This window comes from Dendrobates tinctorius, unplaced genomic scaffold, assembly GCF_039654945.1.
Source record: "Dendrobates tinctorius isolate UK_male_01 unplaced genomic scaffold, ASM3965494v1 ptg000064l, whole genome shotgun sequence".
Classification (NCBI taxonomy): Eukaryota; Metazoa; Chordata; class Amphibia; order Anura; family Dendrobatidae; genus Dendrobates; species Dendrobates tinctorius.
Window position 1 is genome coordinate 21,647,515 of NW_027361732.1, and position 22,525 is coordinate 21,670,039.

Below are 22,525 nucleotides of genomic sequence, written 5' to 3' on the forward strand. Positions count from 1 at the left end.
CTTTAATGCAGCCCGTTCCTTTCCCGCATCACTTGAATCTTCTGATGGCAATGTTTGATTCTGTCAACTTCACCACAGTGATCAAGTGGTCCTCACTCCAAATTTTTAGGGGATCATCATGCTATTCTTGCTCCAAATTTGTAGAGTCATCATGCGGCAATCTTTCCAAATTTTTAGAGGGTCATCATGTGGTCCTTGCCCCAACTTTTTAGAGAGTCATTAGGCATGCCTCACTCTTAACTTTTCCAGGGTGTGTGTGATGCCCTCCTTCATAATTTTTACAGGAAGTGTATTAGGCCTTCTCTTATATATATACAATTCTCTTATATATAAACTGTGTTCCAAATTATTATGCAAAAAGAGTTTAGGAGTGATAAGGTTAGAATTTTTTTGTTTGTCATTTAAACTCATTGATGGTGATGTGTGTCAGAGCTCTTTATATCACTGAAAGCAATTGCAGATACCTGTGCAAATTAGTTTGGCAGGTGTGTCCAAATAAAGGCAAGACTACTTAAGAAGGCTGTTCCACATTATTAAGCAGCCTACATTTTTTGCCAAAATGGGAAAGAAAAAGGATGTGTCGGCTGCTGAGAAGCAACAAATTGTGGAGTATTTAGGTCAAGGCATGACTACAATCAACATTGCCAAGACACTTCATCGTGATCATCGCACAATCAAGAAGTATGTAGCTAATTCCCAGCACACACGTGTGCGTGCTGATAAGGAAAAATTGAGGACTCTTTCAAACAGGCAATTGCGTCAGGTTAAAAGAGCAGCTGCAAAAATGCCTTGTCATAGCAGCAGACAAGTTTTTGAAGCTGCTGGTGCCTCTAACGTCCCCCGAACAGCAAGATGCAGGGTCCTTCAGAGGTTTGCAGCTGTGTGTAAGCCATCCCGTCGACCACCTCTATCCACTGCACACAAGCAAAAACGGCTCCAGTGGGCCAAACGATACATGAAGACTGACTTCCTAACTGTTTTATTCAATGATGAGTGCCGTGCAACGCTCGATGGTCCAGATGGATGGAGTGGAGGATGGCTGGTTGATGGACACCCCATGAAAACACGGCTAAGGCGCCAACAAGGAGGAGGTGGAGTAATGTTTTGGGCTGGAATCATGGGAAAGAGACTGTCGGCCCCTTTAGGATCCCTGAAGGGGTAAAGATGAACTCCATAATCTATGTGGAGTTTCTAAAACAGCACTTCCTGCCATGGTTCAAGAGGAAGAACCGTGCTTTCTGCAGCAAGATCATTTTCATGCATGATAATGCACCGTCTCATGCTGCAAATAACACATCTGCATCTCTGGCTGCTATGGGCATAAAAGAGAACAAACTTATGGTGTGGCCACCATCTTCCCCTGACCTCAACCCCATTGAGAACCTCTGGAGCATCATCAAAAGGAGTGTCTATGATGGCGGGAGTTCACATCTAAGCAACAGCTCTGGGAGGGTATTATGTCCACATGCAAAACAATTGAAGCACAAACCATCCAAAAACTGACAAATTCAATGGACGAGAGAGTTCAGAAGCTTCTTTTGAACAAGGCGTCCTATGTGCAAATGTAACATCACCTAGAATAAAGTTTTGACTTGAAAACTGTTTGATTTCATTTTGTAATAAGCTGATAATGCTTATAATTTCACAATTGACCATTTTTTTGTTCAAAATAAAAATAAAAAGGTTGAAAACTCTGCTGTGCATAATAATTTGGAACATGCATTTTGAGTGTTTCTTATTTTTAAAAATATACTGTTTTCATAGGCAGTTTGTTCAAAAACATTGCAATTATACTAGAATATTAGATGACTGGAAAATATCAACGACTGCAATTCATATAGGTGATTTAGAGAAAATATGAGGAAATATTTTTTGCATAATAATTTGGAACACAGTGTACAGCTCTGGCAAAAATTAAGAGAACACTTTCAAATGTTCAGTTAGTCTGATTTATCTCTTTATAGGTATATTTTTGAGTAAAATGTAAATTGTTCTTTTAGTCTTTAAACTTCTGACAACATGTTTCCGAATTTCCAAGCAATAAATTTTGTTTTGTTTTTTTCTGAAAAGGAGAAATGGTCAAAAAAAAAAAAAGCAAAACAGTTATTTCAGACCTCAAATAATGCAAAGAAAAAACATTCATAATAATTTAGAAACAACAATACTAATGTTTTAACTCAGGAAGAGTTCAGAAATCAATATTATGTGGAATAACCATGATTTTTAAAACAGCATTCATTTGTCTTGGCATGCTTTCCACCAGTCTTTCACACTGCTTCTGGCACAAAACTTTAAGCAGTTCTTCTTTATCTGATGGCTTGTGACTATCCATCATCCTCTTGATTACATTCCAGAGGTTTTCAATGGGGTTCAGGTCTGGAGAATGGGCTGCCCATGACAGGGTTTTGATGTGGTGGACTCTTAATTTTTGCCAGAGCTGTATTTGGAAACCCACCAAGGTTAGTGTTTTTTCAGTCCTTGCACTAGTGCATAGGCTTTAACAGTGTAGGAATCCTACTCCTTAAAAATGGTAAAAAATGTTTTCTGAGGTCCTCCTCTATGTATTTTCCAGGGGATATTGCAGTCCCTATTTTCAAATTTTTAGTAGCTGTTGCACTCTGTGCATAGCCTGTATAAGTATAGGAATTATACTACCTAACATTTTTAACAGAATGTATATGAGGACCTCCTTCATGTGTAATGCAGATTGTATTGGATTCACTCTTTCTTCTAATTTTTGGCAGTTCTTAACAGTGAAAAGAAAATATGTAACGCTTAAAAAGACTTTTGTTTTTAGGTTGCAACAGCAGTACTTAGTGCATAGGCTTTACCAGTCTAGGAGTTCCACTCCTTATAAATGGGAAAAAATTAATAAATCTCACACATACAATTCATTTTTTTTTCAGACTGAAATGGAAAACTGCTGCATTTTTTAAAGAAACAGCATGTAAATTTTTTCAGCAATTTTTTTCACTATTGAATTTAAAAACACAGCAAAAAAGCTACATGTGTTTCCTTATATACAAGTCATTATGTAGGAAAGAATGTTACCTAAACGTTTTTCTTGTAAAATCCATTTTATCTTTGGTTTGGAATGGTTTATTTTCAGTTGGTAAAAGTGGCAACACTGGCAACTCTGACAACATTGTTCCCAGCAGCAACCAGGGAGTCAGAGATGCATCCAGGCATTTTCGTTATGCTGTTCGCACTTCATTTTGGTGCAGATTCCATCCATTTCAGTGATTTTCATGCCCTACCTACCCTCCTGTTACTGTCTGCCGGAAAAATGCTTAACCCCTTTCTGCCATCGGACGTACAATCCCGTCCATGTGACCTGGGAATTAATTCCCAAGGATGGGATAGAACGTCATGGCTATCAGCGGTGCCCCCAAGGGGAGCGCCGCTGATCGTGGCCGAGTGTCAGCTGATTATCATAGCTGACACCTGGCACTATGTGTCAGGGGAGGTCACAGACTGCCCCCAGCACATTAACCCCTGGCACGTGATCAAACATGATCACAGTGTACCGAGGGATTAGGGAAGAATCACGCAGGGAGGGGTTTCTCTGTGCGCTTCCCTGAGACCCCCAAAGCAGTGCGATGTGCTGCGCTGCTCTGAGGTTCTCTTTCCTTGCAGGCCCCCAGATTCAAGATAGCCACGGGGGCCTTCTGGGGCCTGCAGGGAGGTGGCTTCCAAGTGCCTACAGAGAGCAGGCGCCGAGAAAGCCTACTGCAGTGCCTATGTCAGACCCTGCAAAAAAAAACACGTGTAAAAATTTCTATAAAATCCCTAACTAAATTAAAAAATATTCCCTAATAAATTCATTTTTTGGAAGCAAAAACAAACAAACAAACAATAAAAGTACACATATTTAGTATCGCCGCTTCCATAGCAACCTGCCCTATAAAACAGTCCCACTAGTTAAAACCTTTAGTGAACCCCTTAAAAAATAAAAATAAAAAACAAAGCAAAAAACAATGTTTTATCATCATACTGTCGAACAAAAAAGTGCAATAACACACAATCTATGGTACCACTGAAAATGGCATCTGCCATACAGCATTATCAGCAAAAAAAAAAGTTATTCCTCGCAGAATAAAGCGATGCAAAAATAATTATTTTTTATATAAAATTGTTTTTATTGCATAAAGGCGCCAAAACATAAAGAAACAACATAAATGAGGTATTGCTGTAATCATACTGACCTGAAGACTAAAACCGCTTTATCAATTTTACCACACGCGGAACGGTGTAAACGCACCCCCCAAAAGAAATTCATGAAATGCAGGTTATTTGTTCATTCTGAGTCCCAAAAATCGGAATAAAAAGTGATCAAAAAATGTCACATGCCCGAAAATGATAACAATATAAACGTCAACTCACCCCGCAAAAAATAAGACCTCACATGACTCGGTGGGTCAAAATATGGAAAAATTATAGCTCTCAAAATGTGGTGATGCAAAAACTATTTTTACAATAAAAGTATCTTTTAACGTGACAGCTGCCAAACATAAAAACCCACCATAAATAGTAAATCAAACCCCCCGTTATCACCCCCTTAGTTAGGGAAAAATAATAAAATTGAAAAAAGTATTTATTTCCATTTTCCCATTAGGGTTAGGGTTAGGGCTAGGGTTAAGGTTAGGGCTAGGGCTGAGATTAGGGTTAGGAGTGTGTTGGGGTTAGGGCTGGAGTTAGAATTGGGTGGTTTCCACTGTTTAGGCACAACAGTGACTCTCCAAAAGCAACATAGCGTCTCATCTCAATTCCAGCCAATTTTGCATTGAAAAAGTCAAACGGTGCTCCCTCCCTTCCAAGCTCTGCCATGAACCCAAACAGCTGTTTACCCCCACATATAGGGTATCAGCCTACTCGGGACAAATTACACAACAACTTTTGGAGTCCAATTTCTCATGCTACCCTTGGGAAAATAAAAAAATTGGGGACTAAAAGATCATGTTTGTGGAAAAAATATGATTTTTTTATTTTCATGCCTCAGGCATTATAAACTTCTATGAAGCACTTGGGGGTTCAAAGTGCTCAACACACATCTAGATAAGTTCCTTAGGGGGTCTAGTTTCCAAAATGTGGTCACTTGTGGGGAGTTTCCACAGTTTAGGCACATTAGGGGCTCTCCAAAGGCAACATGACACCCGCAGTCCATTCCATCAAAATCTGCATTCCAAAACATCATTACTTCCCTTCCGAGCCCCGACATGTGCCCTTACAGTAGTTTTCTCCCACATATGGGATATCATCGTACTCAGGACAAATTGCACAATAACTTTTGGGGTCCTGTTACCCTTGGGATAATAAAAGATTGGGGTGAAAAGTTCATTTTTGTGGAAAAAATATGATTTTTTTATTTTACAGCTGTACATTATAAACTTCTGTAAAGCCCTTGGGGGTTCAAAGTTCTCATTTCACATCTAGATAATTTCCTTGGGGGGTCTAGTTTCCAAAATGGTGTCATTTGTGGAGGTTTCCTCTGTTAAGGCACATCAGGGGCTTTCCAAACGCGACATGGCGTCCGATCTCAATTCCAGCCAAAAAAAGTCAAATGGTGCTGCTTCCCTTCCGAGCTCTGCCATGCACCCAAATAGTTGTTTATCCCTACATGTGGTGTATCAGCATACTCAGGACAAATTGCACAATAACTTTTGGGGTCCTGTTATCCTTGGGAAAATAAAAAATTGGGGGTGAAAAGATAATTTTTGTGGAAAAAATATGATTTTTTAATTATATAGCTGGACTGCTATGAATGAGTCACCGAGGAGGAAAAAACAAAAAGCAAGCTAAGCCCAGAAAACCAGAGATGTTGGTAACTAGCGGATTGCAGACCCCTGATCCTATCCACAACAACTAGCAGTAGCCGTGGAGCGTGCCTACGGAGGTCCTAGATGCCTCGTCATGGCCGGAGAACTAAATAAGCCTAAAGAAAGAAAGGGAAAATCTAAACTGCCCCAGAGCAGACCCCAAAGCAATAGACAGCCCCCAACATGTATTGTCAGTGAAACAAGATGAAAACACAGACACAGGTAGAAAGATAGGCTGAGCAAGCGATGGGGCCCTCTCTAACTAGAAAGGACAGGACAGAAAAGCTGCTGTCTGCAATCACGCAAAAAACCCTGCCAAAAAGAATGTCCAACACGTCTGATAGAAAAAGGCCCTGAAGTCGCTAGATCACTATATCAGCACTCAGGTATATTCTGAGGACAGAGCAAAAGAGATCAACTGATCAGAGACAAAATGGGGATCACTATATCAGCACTCAGGTATATTCTGAAGACAGAGCAAAAGAGATCAACTGATCAGAGACAAAATGGGGATTCAGCCCAGTCCCAGCCAGGGCTGGCTGAACACAAAAACTAAGTAAACCAGACAAAAACTCATATGAACAATAGCAGAGAAAACTTAGCTTTAGGAAGGCAGGAACCAAACTGGAAACCAGGAGCCACAGTCAGGAAAAATCACCAGCAAGAAACTAGGGAGTCGGCTGCCTTAAATCCAATCAGAAACTCCTGATGTCCAATCGCAGTCCTCTTCCTCAGGTGGCCGGTCTCTGCCATTTAGATCAGCTTCATTACCTCCCTTCACCAACAGAGGGAGTCCAGATAGAGAACTCACTACTCCTCTGTCAGCACAGCCAGCTCCATAACCCTCACCAGAAGCCAGAGGCAAACCTGAAAATGAGCTCACAACAGTACCCCCCTTGAGGAGGGGTCACCGAACCCTCATCCATGCCACTGGGCCGATCAGGATGGGCCCGATAAAAAGCACAAACCAATCTATCGGCATGAATATCAGAGGCAGAGACCCAAGAATTGTCCTCCTGGCCATAACCCTTCCACTTGACCAAATACTGGAGTCTCTGTCTAGCCAGACGAGAATCCAGTATTTTCTCTACCTCATATTGCACATTACCTTCAACGAATACAGGGTCAGGAGGTGCAGCAATAGGAACTACTGGCTCAACATATCTCTTCAACAGCGACTTATGAAACACGTTATGGATCTTAAACGTAATAGGAAGAGCCAATCGAAAAGAAACCGGATTAAGAATCTCCAAAATTTTGTAAGGTCCAATAAATCTTGGCTTGAACTTTGGAGAAGCCACCTTCATAGAGATATTCTTTGATGACAACCAAACCATATCACCCACTTTAAACCGGGGACCAATGGTCCTATGCCGGTAAGAAAACCGCTGGGCCTTTTCCTGGGAGAGAGACAACTTATCCACTACTTGGTCCCAAATCTGCTGCATTCTCTCTACCACAGTGTCAACATCTGGGCAGGCTGAAGATTCCACTTGCCCTGAAGAAAATCGAGGATGAAAGCCAAAGTTACAGAAAAAGGGCGACATCAAGATGGCAGAACTAGTTCTATTATTTAAAGCGAATTCAGCCAAGGGCAAAAATGAAATCCAATCATCCCGATCAGCAGATATAAAACATCTCAAATAGGACTCCAAAGTCTGGTTTGTTCTTTCTGTCTGCCCATTGGTCTGAGGGTGAAACGCAGAGGAGAAGAACCACTGAATTCCCAGCTTGGAACAAAAGGCTTTCCAGAATCTGGAAACAAACTGAACTCCTCTGTCCGATGCAATGTTCTCAGGAATCCCATGCAACCGAACCACCTGTTGTAAAAACAAGGGTACCAACTCTGAGGAGGATGGCAACTTTGGGAGTGGTACAAGATGGACCATCTTAGAGAATCTATCACAAATCACCCAGATAACAGTCATTCTCTGAGAGACAGGAAGATCAGAAATAAAATCCATTGAAATATGGGTCCATGGCCTCTTAGGCACCGGCAAGGGCATCAATAACTCACTAGAGCGAGAACAAGGTTTAGACCGGGAACAAGTCCCACAGGACTGCACAAAATTCCTGACATCACGAGATAAGGCGGGCCACCAAAAAGACCGACTCACCAAATCTCTGGTGCCAAAAATACCTGGATGACCAGCCAATGCGGAGAAATGAACTTCAGACATCACTCTCTTTCTCCACTGGTCAGGAACATACAATTTTCCCATAGGACAACGCTCAGGTTTGTCCTCCTGAAATTCTTCCAGCGCACGTTTCAAATCGGGTGAGATGGCAGAAAGAACTACCCCCTCACCTAGGATGGTAGTAGGCTTGGTCACAATAGGAGAATCAGCAAAGAAACACCTAGAAAGGGCATCTGCCTTAACATTCTTAGTGCCTGGAAGAAAGGAGACCACAAAATCAAAACACGTAAAAAACAAGGCCCACCTAGCCTGTCTAGGATTCAAGCGTTTGGCCGACTCAAGGTAAATCAAATTCTTGTGGTCAGTGAGGACCATAACTTGATGTCTAGCTCCCTCCAACCAATGTCTCCACTCCTCAAATGCCCATTTCATGGCTAACAATTCCCGATTCCCCACATCATAGTTGCGTTCAGATGGGGAGAACTTTCGGGAAAAGAAGGCACAGGGATTCATTTTAGACGTCACCGGATCTTTTTGGGACAAAACAGCTCCTGCATCAATCTCTGAAGCGTCTACCTCCACCTGAAAAGGAAGTGAGACATCAGGTTGCCGCAATACCGAAGCAGAAGTGAACCTCCGCTTCAGATCCTGAAAGGCCGAAACAGCCTCTGAAGACCAATTCAGCACATCAGCACCCTTCTTAGTTAATTCAGTCAGTGGTTCAGCAATACCAGAAAAATTAGCTATAAATTTACGATAAAAATTAGCAAATCCCAAAAACTTCTGGAGAGCCTTCAAGGAAGTGGGTTGAACCCAATCATAAATGGCCTGTACCTTGGCCTGGTCCATTTCAATAGTTGACGGAGACAAAATAAATCCAAAAATGAAATTCTGACACTTTTCTTTTTACAATTCTCTCCTGCTTTTGAGTACCCTAGAATCTGCGGTATGTCTGGTGATTCTGTTATGAATGAGTCACCGAGGAGGAAAAAACAAAAAGCAAGCTAAGCCCAGAAAACCGGAGAGGTTGGTAACTAGCGGATTGCAGACCCCTGATCCTATCCACAACAACTAGCAGTAGCCGCGGAGCGTGCCTACGGTGGTCCTAGACGCCTCGTCACAGCCGGAAAACTAAATAAGCCTAAAGAAAGAAAGGGAAAATCTAAACTGCCCCAGAGCAGACCCCAAAGCAATAGACAGCCCCCAACATGTACTGTCGGTGAAACAAGATGAAAACACAGACACAGGTAGAAAGATAGGCTGAGCAAATGATGGGGCCCTCGCTAACTAGAAAGGACAGGAAAGAAAAACTGCTGTCTGCAATCACGCAAAAAACCCTGCCAAAAAGAATGTCCAACACGTCTGATAGAAAAAGGCCCTGAAGTCGCTAGACTTCAAATCACTATATCAGCACTCAGGTATATTCTGAAGACAGAGCAAAAGAGATCAACTGATCAGAGACAAAATGGGGATTCAGCCCAGTCCCAGCCAGGGCTGGCTGTGCACAAAAACTAAGTAACCCAGACAAAAACTCATGTGAACAATAGCAGAGAAAACTTAGCTTTAGGAAGGCAGGAAACAAACTGGAGCCACAGTCAGTAAAAATCACCAGCAAGAAACTAGGGTGTCGGCTGCCTTAAATCCAATCAGAAACTCCTGATTTCTAAATTTTCGCCAAAATACCGTTTTTTTTTTACAAATAAACGCAAGTTATATGAATGAAATGTTACCACTAACATGAAGTAATATATGTCACGAGAAAACAATGTCAGAATCACCAGGATCCATGGAAGCATTCCAGGGTTATTACCTCATAAATGGACAGTGGTCAGAATTGTTAAAATTGGCTCGGTCATTAACATGCAAACCACCCATGGGGGTAAAAGGGTTAAGTTTCCCATTGACTCCCATTATACTCACTACACAAACTGAGCCTGCCTGCCCATTTCGAGTAACCGGCACTCACGCATTTTACTGCTCAATTATCACTATTAGTTAATTAAAGGTAAATTTAAGTTCCTAATTAAGAAATTTTATTTAACAGCTGTTTGAGATCTGCAGTCCTTGGCAAACATTGCGGTAGAGGTATAGTTGGTATTGAAGATAAGGATGAGTAAGAAACGTAACGCAAAACATAACAGTGACCACTCTCTGCTCATTCTTCTTGACCTATCTGCAGCTTTCGACACTGTTGACCACCATCTTCTACACTCTAGGCTCCAGTCACTAGGCATTAAGGACACTGCTCTCTCCTGGTTCTCTTCCTATCTTTCTGACTGCTCCTTCATTGTTTTGTTCTCTGGCTCCACGTCATCTCCTCTTCCTCTCACTGTCGGGGTACCTCAGGACTCAGTCCTTGGTCCCCTTCTCTTCTCTCTCTACATGGCCCCAATTGGACAGACCATCAGCATGTTTGGCTTTCAGTACCATCTTTATGCTGATGACACACAACTATATACGTCATTCCTCGACCTCACCCCCGCTGTGCTAAAGAACACCAGTGACTGTCTGTCCGCAGTCTCCAACATCATGTCTGCTCTCTATCTGAAACTCAACCTCTCCAAAACTGAACTTCTTCTGCTCCCGTCATCTACTAACCTCCCTAAATCTGACATTTCCCTCTCCGTGGGTGGCACCACAATAACACCCCGGCAGCAGGCATGCTGTCTGGGTGTTATGTTTGGCACCAATCTCTTCTTCACATCCCATATACAATTTCTTGCCTGCTCTTGCCGTTTACACCTAAAGAACATCTCTAGAATCCGCCCGTTTCTCACCATGGAAACAAAAAACCCCTCACTATAGCATTGATCCACTCCCCCTGGATTACTGCAACACTCTATTTATTGGCCACCCCGTTACTCGACTATCCCCTCTCCAGTCCATACTTAATGCAGTGGCCAGGATCGTCCATCTGGCTAATTGGTACTCGGACACATCCGCTCTTCGCCAGTTCTTACATTGGCTGCCCATTCATTATAGGATCCAATTCAAAGTACTTGTTCTCACCCACAAAGCTCTCCACAGTGCAGCACCCCCCTACATCTCCTCCCTCATTTCTGTCTATCGGCCTAATCGTGTGTGCTTCTAATATTTTTTTACCGCATCTTGTCCAGAAAAACCTTTTGGGCATAGTAGCAGTGTGTGCTTCTCAGCGGTGTAGCCCACCTGTCAAGGAGCTACTCCGTGTGTGTTTCTAATAATTTTTTACCGCATCTTGTCCAGAAAAACTTTTTTGGGCATAGTAGCGGTGTGTGCTACTCAGCGGTGTAGTCCACCTGTCAAGGAGCTACACCATGTGTGTTTCTAATAATTTTTTACCACATCTAACCCAGAAAATCCTTTTGGGCATAGTACCACAATTTGGTCACTGAGCTCTGCTTGGTTTTCATCCATTGTTATTTGGGCAAACATCTACAGAGTTGCCAATAATTAACTTAACCACCAAAATGAGTGGCAAAAGTCCTGCTGCTGGTGTAAAGTGGAATAGGTGCGTTGCAAAGGGAACAAAAGGTTGTGTCCATGGGGTAGGTGCTAAAGCAACTGGAACTTCTGCCGAAGAAAGACCATCTTCCAGCCAAAGAAAGATGTCTACTCCTTTTCGTGGACAATCGGATATGATCCCTTTCTTGCGGACACGCCAATCTGTCAAGAACTCATTTTCTGCTCCACCAGTTGAGAGTTCCCCTTCCGTTCTCCCTCTGGTGGTGACAGGAGGTAGTGCGGTTGGTTTAAGTGGTAGTGATCTGCCACCTGATGAGGAAGATAACAATTGGATCTCTGGAGTATCAGACTGGATAAAAGACTGCCGACGCCCTATCCGGGTGCTGGTGATTCAGTCTGCTTCTCAGGTCCTGGACTTCAGCTCTCTTCCAGTCTTCTCAAGTTAAGTTTGTTTTTTGTTAATGTTCACACTTGCGCTTGTTGGTCAATTCAGTTTGTTGTGTAATCAGCCTGCCCCTGCTGGGGCTATGCTGAAATTCCAATCCTATTAATCAGTATTTGCCAATCTGCTTTTTGTCCCTTATTAGATTGGCCTCTTTTTTGCTCTGTCTCAGAATATTTCAGAGTGCTGACATAGGTTTAGAAGTCTAGTGACTTCAGGGTTAATTTTGCTATCACAAGTGTTGGACAATATTTTTGGAGGTTGTTTTTGGCAGATTGCAGACAGTGTCTTTCCTTTTCTGTCCTTTTTAGTTAGCCGGGCCCCATCGTTTGCTCAGCCTATTTTCCTGCCTTTGTTTGTAATTTCATCTTGTTTCACCATCAATACATGTGGGGGGCTGTGTTTCCTTTGGGGTCTGCTCTGGGGCAGTTAGTTTTCCTCTTTTCCTGCTTTAGGCTTATGTAGTTCTCCGGTTGTGACGAGGCGTCTAGGACCAAAGTAGGAACGCTCCACGACTGCTGCTAGTAGTGCGGTTAAGATCAGGGATCTGCAATCTGCATAGTTACCAACTTCTCTGGTTTTCTGAGACTTAGCTTGTTGTTTATTTTTTCCTCGGTTTCCCATCCATAACAGAATCACAAGCCTTACCGCAGATTCTAGGGTACTGAAAAGCAGGAAAGAATTGTTAGAGAAAGAAAAAGGAAAGAAAAAAAAGTGTCGGAAATTTTTTTTTATGTATTTTTTCCTCTTTTTTTCTGGGGCCGTAGGAAAATTTTTTTTCCTAATGGAGATTAAGCAACTGTCTGATTGTGTAGAGTAGCTTTCTGCTGAAGTACAGGGAATTTCCACCTACCTTATTCAGTCACATGCTGCTGAACCCAAGATTCCTACTCCTGATGTGTTTTCTGGGGATCGGTCTAAATTTCTGAATTTTAAGAATAATTGTAAATTATTTCTTGCTTTGAGGCCTAACTCATCGGGGAGCTCTGTGCAACAGGTTAAAATTGTCATCTCCTTGCTGCGCGGCGATCCCCAAGATTGGGCTTTTTTTCTGACACCTTAAAATCCTATTCTGACTAATGTGGATGCATTTTTTCAGGCCTTGGGGTTGTTGTATGATGAACCTAATGCTGTTGATCAAGTTGAGAGAACCCTGATGGCATTAAACCAGGGTCAGGATCCTGCAGAGTTGTACTGTCAAAATTTCCGAACGTGGACGGTCCTTACTACATGGAATGATAGTGCATTGGCAGCTCTCTTTCGGAAAGGTTTGTCAGAGACCGTAAAAGATGTTATGGTGGGATTTCCTGTTCCCTCTGGTCTGGATGGCTCTATGTCATTAGCCATTCAAGTTGATCAGCGTTTACGTGAACGTAAAACTACACGGGAGGCGCAGACACCTTTTGAACAACTGTCTGAACCTATGCAGTGTGATGGGGTTTTGTCTAGGGCACAACGTCGGGAGTTTAGAAGGCGTAATAAGCTGTGTTTTTTCTGTGGAGACGCCTCTCATACTACTTCTGTCTGCCCTAAACGAGAGAAACGTTTTGCACACACATTTGCTGTTGGCAGTATACAACCTAAGTTCCTTTTGGCAATTACTCTGATCTGCACATTTTCCACTAAGGCTTTTATGGATTCAGGAGCAGCTCTGAATCTGATGGATTTGGACTTTGCTATACGTTGTGGTTTGTCCATGACACCTCTGCAGATGCCCATTCCTTTGAGGGGTATTGATGCCACTCCTTTGGCGGAGAATAAACCTCAGTTTTGGACACAGGTGATAATGCGAGTTGCCCCAGACCACCAAGAAAATTGTAAATTTTTGGTGCGGTATAATTTGCATGATACTATTGTTCTGGGGTTCCCCTGGTTGCAAACTTATAACCCAGTTTTGGATTGGAAATCTGTGTCTGTGGTGAGTTGGGGTTGTCAGTGTGTTCTTAGGGACGCTCCTGTTTTCTCCACCTCTCCTCAGTCTCATGATATTCCTGATTATCTGGCTGATTTCTCTGATGTTTTTAGTGAGAGTAAGTCTGCATCTTTGCCTCCTCATAGGAGTTATGACTGTGCAATTGAGTTGATGCCTGGGTGTAAATTTCCCAAGGGTCGGCTTTTCAACTTATCTGTACTCGAACATGATGCTATTCGATTCTATATTAAGGAGCCATTGGAGAAGGGTCATATTAGACCATCCTCGTCACCGTTAGGCGCTGGGTTTTTTTTGTGGCCAAGAAAGATGGTTCATTAAGACCGTGTATTGATTATCGTTCCCTTAACAAGATGATGGTTAAATATCAGTACCCGTTACCTCTGATGTCTGATTTATTCTCCAGAGTTAAGAGTGCCTGCTGGTTTACTAAGCTTGACCTCAGGGGGGCGTATAATCTTATTCGCATCAAGCACGGGGATGAATGGAAGACTGCGTTTAATACTCCGGAGGGACATTTTGAGTACCTGGTGATGCCTTTTGGTTTCTCTAATGCCCCTTCTGTCTTCCAATCCTTTATGAATTATATTTTCTGAGACTTTGTGGATAAGTTTTTCATCATCTATCTGGATGATATTTTGATCTTTTCTAGTGATTGGGATTCCCATGTGGAACATGTCCGGACGGTGTTCTGGATTCTGAGGGAGAATTCCCTGTTTGTTAAGGGATCGAAGTGCCTCTTTGGTGTACAGAGGATTTCATTTTTGGGATTTATCTTGTCTCTATCGACTATTGAAATGGGCCCGGCCAAGGTACAGGCCACTTATGATTGGGTTCAGCCTACTTCTTTGAAGGCTCTCCAGAAGTTTTTGGGTTTTTCTAATTTCTATGGTAAATTTATAGGTAATTTTTCTAGTATTGTCAAACCACTGACTGATCTGACCAAGAAGGGAGCTGATGTGCTGAATTGGTCTCCTGAGGCTGTCTCAGCATTTCAGGAGCTTAAGCGGAGATTTACTTCAGCTCCAGTTTTACGACAACCTGATGTCTCACTTCCATTTCAAGTGGAGGTGGACGCTTCTGAGATTGGTGCAGGAGCTGTGTTGTCCCAAAAAGACCCTGTGACTTCAAAGATGAATGCCTGTGCCTTCTTTTCTCGAAAGTTTTCCCCATCTGAACGCAACTATGACATGGGGAATCGGGAATTGTTGGCCATGAAATGGACATTTGAGGAGTGGAGACATTGGTTGGAGGGAGCTAGACATCAATTTGTGGTCCTCACCGATCACAAGAATCTGATTTATCTGGAGTCGGCCAAAAGCTTGAATCCTAGACAGGCTAGATGGGCCTTGTTTTTCACGCATTTTAATTTTGTGGACTCTTTTCTTCCGGGCACTAAGAATGTTAAGGCAGACGCCCTTTCTAGGAGTTTCTTTGCTGATTCTCTTAATGTGACCGAGCCTACTACTATCCTAGGTGAGGTGGTAGTTCTTTCTGGCATTTCGCCCGATTTGAGACGCGCCCTGGAGGAATTTCAGGAGGATAAACCTGAGCGTTACCCTATGGGAAGATTGTATGTTCCTGACCAGTGGAGAAAGATAGTGATGTCTGAAGTCCATTGCTCCGCATTGGCTGGTCATCCGGGTATTTTTGGTACCAGAGATTTGGTTAGTCGGTCGTTTTGGTGGCCTGCCTTATCTCGTGATGTCAGAAATTTTGTACAGTCTTGTGGGACTTGTTCTCAGTCTAAACCCTGTTCTCGTTCTAGTGGGTTGCTGATGCCCCTGCCGGTGCCCAAGAGGCCATGGACCCATATCTCAATGGATTTTATTTCTGATCTTCCTGTCTCTCAGAGAATGACTGTTATCTGGGTGATTTGTGATAGATTTTCGAAGATGGTCCATCTTGTACCACTCCCAAAGTTGCCATCTTCCGCTGAGTTGGTGCCCTTGTTTTTACAACAGGTGGTTCAGTTACATGGGATTCCTGAGAACATTGTGTCCGATAGAAGGGTCCAGTTTGTTTCCAGATTCTGGAAAGCCTTTTGTTCCAATCTGGGAATTCAGTTATCCTTCTCTTCCATGTTTCATCCCCAGAACAATGGGCAGACTGAGAGAACAAACCAGACCCTGGAGTCTTATTTATGATGTTTTATATCTGCTGATCAAGATGATTGGGTCTCATTTTTGCCCTTGGCTGAATTTGCGCTGAACAATAGAGCTAGTTCTGCCACTCTGATGTCACCCTTTTTCTGTAATTTTGGGTTTCATCCTCGATTCTCTTCAGGGCAAGTGGAATCTTCGTCCTGCCCAGGTGTGGACACTGTGGTTGTGAGAATGCAGCAGATATGGGACCAAGTGGTGGATAAGTTGTCTCTCTCTCAGGAAAAAGCCCAGCGTTTTTCCAACCGGTGTAGGACCATTGGTCCCCGGTTTAAAGTGGGTGATATGGTTTGGCTGTCGTCTAAGAATATTCCTATGAAGGTTGCATCTCCAAAATGTAAGCCAAGATTTATTGGACCTTATAACATTTTGGAGATTCTTAATCCTGTTTCTTTTCGATTGGCTCTTCCAGTTGCGTTCAAAATCCATAACGTATTTCACAAGTTACTGTTGAAGAGGTTTGTTGAGACAGAAGTTCCTGTGGCGGCACCTCCTGATCCTGTATTGGTTAAAGGCAATGTGGAATATGAGGTAGAGAAAATATTGGATTCTCGTTTGGTTAGACGGAGACTCCAGTATTTGGTCAAATGGAAGGGTTATGGCCAGGAGGATAATTCTTGGGTCTCTGCCTCTGATATTGATGCCAATAAATTGGTTCATGCTTTTCACCGGGTCCATCCTGATCGGCCTGGTGGCATGGATGAGGGTTCGGTGACCCCTCCTCAAGGGGGGGTACTGTCATGAACTCATTTTCTGCTCCACCAGTTGAGAGTTCCCCTTCCGTTCTCCCTCTGGTGGTGACAGGAGGTAGTGCGGTTGGTTTAAGTGGTAGTGATCTGCCACCTGATGAGGAAAATAACGATTGGATCTCTGGAGTATCAGACTGGAAATAAGACTGCCGGCGCCCTATCTGGGTGCTGGTGATTCAGTCTGCTTCTCAGGTCCTGGACTTCAGCTCTCTTCCAGTCTTCTCAAGTTTAGTTTGTTTTTTGCTAATGTTCACACTTGCGCTTGTTGGTCAATTCAGTTTGTTGTGTAAACAGCCTGCCCCTGCTGGGGCTATGCTGAAATTCCACTCCTATTAATCAGTATTTGCCAATCTGCTTTTTGTCCCTTATTAGATTGGCCTCTTTTTTGCTCTGTCTCAGAATATTTCAGAGTGCTGATAGGGTTAATTTTGCTATCAAAAGTGTTGGACAATATTTTTGTAGGTTGTTTTTGGCAGATTTCAGACAGTGTCTTTCCTTTTCTGTCATTTTTAGTTAGCCGGGCCCCATCGTTTGCTCAGCCTATTTTCCTACCTTTGTTTGTATTTTCATCTTGTTTCACCGTCAATACATGTGGGGGGGGCTGTGTTTCCTTTGGGGTCTGCTCTGGGGCAGTTAGTTTTCCTCTTTTCCTGCTTTAGGCTTATGTAGTTCTCCGGTTGTGATGAGGCGTCTAGGACCAACGTAGGAATGCTCCACGACTGCTGCTAGTTGTGCAGTTAAGATCAGTGATCTGCAATCTGCATAGTTACCAACTTCTCTGGCTTTCTGAGACTTAGCTTGTTGTCTTGTTTTTCCTCCTCGGTTTCCCATTCATAACACCAATCACAAATTCCTGATGAGGCACAAAAAGAGCAGGTGCTTGAACGGATATCAAGTGCTCCCTCAAGTGGGCTCTCCTCCACCTCAACTACAACCTCACAAATACTCCAGTCCTCAGAGTTGTCACCCCTAGCTCACTTGCTTCCTCACAGCTCCCAAGTCTCCAGCCGCACGTCTGAGCATGGTGTATCACAGATGGTTGAGTCTGCAGAGCTGTTTACTCATACTATCGCCTGGGAATCAGAGGTCTGCTCCAAAGCTTATGTGAGTCCAGGTGAGGAAATGATGTGCACTTATGCCCAGAAGCTTTGTGAGTCAGATCCAGGTCCAGATGAACAAGATTCTTCTCAGCATAATCTAGACCCTCGTTCCCAAACTGTAAGTCATGTTTGTGGAGAAAATGAGGAAGATGATGATGAGACTCAGATACCTGATGGGTCACAGCAGGAAGAGGTCGGTTCTGAGGATGAGGGGGGTGGGAACACAGAGGGTGATGATGATGAGGTTGGAGATCCCACTTACCATCAACTCACAGTCCTCCAGTCGATGAGGTCAGCAGAGGAGGTGGAGGAGGATGATAGTGAAGAAGAGGTTAGGTTGCGCCTTCCTGGACAGAGATGGAGTACTGGAATCACGTCAGCAACTGCATCCTCAACCACAACTGTACCTGTGAGCAGAAGTCGTGGTGGCTCCTCAGGTCGCATTGTCTCTAAGCCTTGCATAGCCTGGGCATTTTTTGAAATTCCAAAGGATGACCCAATGCATGTGATCTGTAAGATTTGTCACCAAAAGTTAAGCAGAGGGCAAAAACTCACTAGTTTGAGTACTTCATGCATGAACCGTCACATGGATATGAGGCAAAAGGTGCAGTGGGAAGCTCACTGTGCTACAATGCGGCCCATCGGCCCTGCCCAACCACAGTCTGCCCCATCTTGTGCATCCGTGGACTCTTCTTCCTCTGTGACTGGGGGGACAGCAGGCACACATGTGTTTGGATGCAGAACATCCACCTCTATACCCACATCAGCCAGTGTGCTTGGCAGGTCGTCCTTTAATTTGGAAGTGGAAACACCTGCTGGTGTCTCTGCGACCCCGAGAGCAACACATTCAGATCAAGGCAACATAATTGTTCCGCCTGCACCTTCCTCACAGACCAGCAGTTTGCCGGGGACACCCTACTCAACCCCATCTACGCATGGCAGCCAGCCCTCTGTCCCTCAGAGGTGGACAAGTAAAAGACCATTTCCTCCTACCCATGACAAAGCTAAGAGGTTGAATTTCACCATCTGCAAGCTCTTGGCTACAGAAATGCTGCCTTTCCGCCTGGTGGACACAGAGGATTTTCGAGACCTTTTGTCGGTCGCAGTGCCCCAGTACCAGATGCCCAGTCACTACTACTTCTCAAAGAAAGCTGTGCCTGCACTACACCAGCATGTTGCACACAACATCACCGCTTCCTTGAGAAACTCTGTGTGTGACCCGGTGCATTTCACCACAGACACTTGGACGAGTAGGCATGGACAAGGGCATTACATGTCTCTGACGGGGCACTGGGTAACTATGGTGACAGCAGGAGAAGGGGCTGCTGTCCAAGTCTTGCCGCCCCCACAAGTTGTGCGTCAATCCTTTGTAGGTTGAAGTTCCTCCACTGCTTCTGCCTCCTTAACCTCCTCTCGGTCCTGCACCCAAAGCCTGTCTGGTAATGCTACCCGCGCTGTAATTGCGCAGCAGGAATCCTGCACACCTCCTTACTTTGCTGGCACCAGGGCTCAATGGCATCAGGCGGTGTTTACGTTAAAATGTCTGGGAAATGTGAGTCACACAGCTGAGGAGTTGTGGTCAGCTCTGGAGACCGAGTTCCATTGATGGCTGACTCCACTGAACCTGCAGCCAGGGAAGGCCGTGTGCGACAATGCTGCAAACCTGGGTGCGGCCCTTCGCCGGGGCAATGTCACACACGTGCCTTGTATGGCTCACGTTTTGAACCTGGTTGTCCAGCAATTTGTAGCCCATTATCCCGGACTAGATGGCCTTCTGCAGAGAGCACGGTCGCTGTGTGCTCATTTCCGCCGTTCGCATCCCGCAGCTCAATGACTCACATCTCTCCAGAAGTCATTGGGCCTGCCAGTTCACTGGCTAAAATGTGACGTGCCGACACAGTGGAATTCAACTCTGCACATGTTGCAGCGACTGTGGCAGCACCGAAGAGCCCTGGTGCAATACATTATGACGTATAGCCTGGGCCACTGGGATCCAGAGGTGGGGCAAATCATGCTGCAGGAGTGGTCTCAGATCATGGACCTATGCACCCTTCTGCAGAGTTTTGAAATGGCGACAAAAATGTTTAGTGCTGAAGATGCCATTATCAGCATGACTATTCCTGTCATTTACATGCTAGAGCACATGTTAAACAGTATTCGGAGTCAGGTGGTGGGACAAAAGGAGGAGGAGGAACAGGAGGAGTTGTATGCGGAAGGGACAATATCTCGAAGGTCCAGATGGTCAGCAGTACCAAGGCGGCTGGCATTGGAGGGTCTGGGAAAGGGAATAACGAGGGCGCATGGTAGCAGGCAAACTGTTGAGGAAGGCGCAGGAGCCGAGGAAGAGTTGGAGGATGAAATGGCGATGGGCATGGAGGACTCATCAGATAAGGGAGAGCTTGATCATATTTCTGCTGTGCGAGGTTGGGGGGAGAGGGCAGAGGAACAAAGCATGACTCTTGACTCGCCGCCACCAAAACAACAAGGACTTGGTCCTCCTGGATGCGCAAGACATATGAGTGCCTTCTTGCTTCACTACCTGCAACATGACCATCGGATTGTCAGAATCCGAAGTAATGCCGACTACTGGGTTGCCACACTCTTAGATCCAAGGTACAAGAGTAAATTTGGCGAACTATTTCCTACCATAGACAGGGATTCACGCATGCAGGAGTATCAGCAGAGGCTGTTACAGAATCTTACATCTGCATTTCCGCAAAACACCAGTGGTGCACGCAGTGAATCTCAGAGTTCTAACTTGGCAACCATGGGACTGCCGAGTCATCGCTCTAACCGTACCACTAACATCGTATCTGGTGGTAACAGCAATTTTTTGCAGTCGTTTCACCAATTTTTTCGCCCATCCTTTGCAAGGCCACAGGAAACGCAAAGTCTGACACATAGTCTGACACCTAGAGAGGATGATACAGGAGAATCTCCAAGTTAACATCGATGCCATGACTGTGGAACTGGACCCTTGCTGTTTTTGGGCTTCCAATCTGCAAAAATGGCCTGAGCTCGCCACTCACGCCTTGGAGATCTTGTCGTGCCCTGCAGCCAGCATTCTCTCTGAACGTGTGTTCAGCACTGCTGGTGGTGTGCTGACAGACAAGCGCACGCGGCTCTCCACTGACAATGTAGACAGACTTACGTTCATAAAGATGAACAAATCGTGGATCCGCAAGGAATTTTCAACCCCTGTGTCATCCTGGGGAGACAAAAAGTGTAATGATTTATGAAAATCACCTCAGCAGAGTCAGCAAGCATTTTAAGCAACTCTGGGACAAGTGAAGCCACTTAAGTGGTTTCTGTGCCCCAATTTTTGGACAAAATGGAGACTCTTTTTGGAGTCCCCTTGCTGTGTTTTACATGGCATTGGCATTGGCAATTCAAGGTGGGTGGGGTCACCCCCCCTTTAACCTTAAGAAACTACATAGACCATGGCTTGGGGTTACACAGATTGGCGAGTCTGCAGACCTCTTTAGTCATACTATGGCCTGTGATTCAGAGGTCTGCTCCAAAGCTTCAGTGTCTGCTAGTCAGTGGAGTAGCCCACCCGTGAAGCTGCAATGCCTGTTTATGTAAGAAATAGTTTTTAACTCCATTTAGCCCAGTGAATACTGTGGGCCTAGTACCTGTGTCTGCTACTCAGCAGAGGAGTCCACCCGTGAACCAAGAAATGCCGCCTGTTAATGTAATAACTAGTTTTTAACTGCATTTAGCCCAGTGAATACTTTGGGCCCAGTACCTGTGTCTGCTACTCAGCAGAGGAGCCCACCCATCAACCAAGCAACCTAGCCCATTCAATCTTTTTGGGCCTTGTAGCTCTGTCTGCTACTCAGCAGAGGAGCCCACCCGTCAACCAAGCTATGCCGCCTGTTTATGTAAGAACTAGTTTGCAGCTCCATTTAGCCCAGTGAATACTTTGGGCCTAGTACCTGTGTCTGCTACTCAGCAGAGGAGCTCACCCATAAACCAAGCTATGCCGCCTGTTTATGTAAGAACTAGTTTGTAACTCCATTTAGCCCAGTGAATACTTTGGGCCTAGTACCTGTGTCTGCTACTCAGCAGAGGAGCCCACCCGTGAACCAAGCTATGCCGCCTGTTTATGTAAGCACTGTCTGCTACTCAGCAGAGGAGCCTAGCTGTTAAGCAAGCTACAGCACCTGTGCTTTGGACACTTAATTCTCTCATTCTTTCAGGAATGCCTGTTAGGCCTAATTCCGGAATTCCGGTTGACCTGCACTTACTGGGAAATCGTCGTTCGTGGGGAAGAATTGGATTCCCAGATTCCCATCACTAACGGGGTTCAGTGGGTTACCCGCACCTGTCAGCAAAGAGAAGACACACGCTGGTCCGCTCAGTGTAGCGCGCGTGCAGCCCCCGACATGTAAGGGCATGACAGACCTGTTATTGCTCGATCACGCATGGCAGAGCCTCGCGTGTCCCTCTAATAAGCTGGACGCGGACCGCGGGGGTATGCTGGAGTCTCGTTCGTTAACGGAATTAAGCTGACAAATCGCTAGCACAACTAAAAATGGCCATGCACCACCACCCACAGAATCGAGAAAGCTTGCAATCTGTCAATGCTTTCCGTGGCCGGCCAGGGTGAGGTTTCCCGTGTGGAGTCCAATTAAGCACAGGCTCCTGTCCTGGTGGTGCCATTCCGGACATTCTTTTAAGGTTCAGCTTTGCAACCATACTCCCCCCGGAAACCAAAGACCGTGCTTTCATGGACGCTGTT